Genomic DNA, 2,500 nt, shown 5'->3' on the forward strand with positions numbered 1-2,500 from the left:
ATATATCCAGCGTTGCAATGGATTTAGAAGATCTTGCAAAATATCTGAGGTGGGGGCACAGCTTCAGCCTGAGACAAAGCATCATTTATTCGTATTCATTTGCACACACACACACACACACACACACACACACACACACACACACACACACACACACACACACAGATAGGTAGATAGATATGCATGTACGATTTCCCTTGGGCTTTAGGAAAGCTATTAAAAGGCATTTTGTTTTTAAACTGGAATTTGAAGAAGCCAGTAACAATGAGAGATTCTAATGTTTTGTTCTAAATAAATGACATTCAATTTAATATATCAATATTTTGGACCTATTGCTCATTGTCATGGCAGATATTAAAACAGCGTTGATAGAAACCATTTTGGTAGGGAGTTAACTGCTTTTAGGTAACACATCACTGAATGCGAACTATAAGTAACATATCAACTGACCATTACGTGGTGGCGAAAAGACACCCCTACCGCTGTCGTTGTATTTTGAACAGTTAATAGTGGTAGCCAATCGAAGAAATTTATTAAATTTTATTCCCCTCCCTATGATTCAGAGTTTTCATTTCCGTCTAATTGTTGTTGCTGGGTTACCTGTGAAGTCCAATTATTCTTCCGTTGTCCTGACAACGAATATTTGAGATGATAAATTTTGGTTTTGAGAATAATCTATTAACAACATTTGTGTTTTGAGAATGTGTATTAAGAAAGTCATCAAAATGACGGGATTTTATTTTAATTTAAAACGAATTATAATACACTCATTTTAATCTACATCGTATGTGATAAACTGGAACAAAAAGTTTTGCTATTTTGATCGACGTTGACCGCAAGACAAAAGTTACTACAACAAACATATTCTTAGACCATAACGTATTAATAAGATTACACCCCGCCCCACACACATACATACACATGAACCAACTACAGGCGTATGCTCAGCGTAGACCAGTTCACTCGCTCCATTCTCGCCACTTTCATCCACCTTTCAGCAAACTCGTTAGAAGACAACACTTCTCTCTCTTTCCTTATTTTCCTTTTCAAGTGAAACATGAAGAAGTTCATCAGGAATTGGTTAAAGGGAAAAGTGTTTGGTGGACTATGAGGAGAGTGTCTGTCATTCCAGTAGTTGAAGGGGCACAGGGAGCACTAGGAACCAAGTTCGAGAAATATGTCAAAGAAATTGGAATTGACATGAAAACAGAGCAAGCCCCCGAAAAAACTGCTCTGCTGGGGACAGCAAGGATGTTGAGATTGGTACTTAGATGTTGAATGTCTCCCACGATAATTAACAACCAAGTATCAAAGCTTATAATGTGTGGAAAGAGAGCCTGAGAGACCTCTGACAGAAGGTTGCTGTCCGCTCTCACAGAATCTACCAGAACAAACAAGACCGAAAGTCCTGAAGAGTAAAACAATAACGCAGTATTTATTGGAACAGTAAAGCCAACATATAGACAAATGGCTGAAGGAGATTGAAACAGAATGCTCGGTAGAGCTTTAACAGAAAGTTTGTCTCTTGGGGATAGCAAGGATTATCAGGGGATATTGTAAGCACTTGAAAAACTGCTGAAAACTTGTGGACACCTAAGATTACAGGTAGTAACCCACTATTCACAGAATCCCTACCAGGTATAAGACCGAACCTGAGACAAACCATAATAATAATAATGATAATAATAATAATAATAATAATAATAATGATAATAATAATAATGATAATAATAATAATAATAATAATAATAATAATAATAATAATAATAATAAAGTTGGTAGTGACGACGACGACGACGACGACGACGACGACGATAATGACAAAGATTATGATGGCGATTATGACGATTACGTGGTTATCGTGATGCTGATAATGATGAAGATGAGAATGGTGATGATGGTGATACTGGTGATAGAATGGGATAATCAGGGGGTAGGGGAGTGGGTCGTGTTGATGTTGGTCATGGTGATGATGATGACGGTGATGGTGGTGGTGGAGACGATGTTGCTGTCATAATTGTTTATTTAACCCCAGGAAAGCTCTGTTGGAGCTAGTCTATGATCTAAGGCGCTCTGGTAATGACCATCACGTCCTTATGTATACCTAGGACTACTCTCACCATTTTTCACGTTGCTTTTTGAGACTCTAGGTTGTGATTTGAAGGGAATTTAACTACTGTTTCTAGCTGGAGACCCACTGTTCAGCCCTGGGTTAGCCCTCGCTGACCGCCCCTTATATTTGGGGACTTGTTGGACTTGTGGGACTACGTTTTGGAATGTATCCTTCCTTATTTATGATTTTGAAAGATTCTGAGAGAATTTGCTGCTATTTCTTGCAGACAGAACCATCATGTGAAAGTTAATGGTGACGACTATGATGATGATGATGATGGTGACGACGACGACGACGACGACGACGACGATGATGATGATGATGAGGAGGAGGAGGAGGAGGAGAATAAATCTGATAATAATAAAGTTAATAAGACCAACACCCTAC

The sequence above is a fragment of the Octopus bimaculoides genome, chromosome 11 (assembly GCF_046866305.1).
Source record: "Octopus bimaculoides isolate indiv1 chromosome 11, ASM4686630v1, whole genome shotgun sequence".
In the NCBI taxonomy this organism is placed as follows: domain Eukaryota; kingdom Metazoa; phylum Mollusca; class Cephalopoda; order Octopoda; family Octopodidae; genus Octopus; species Octopus bimaculoides.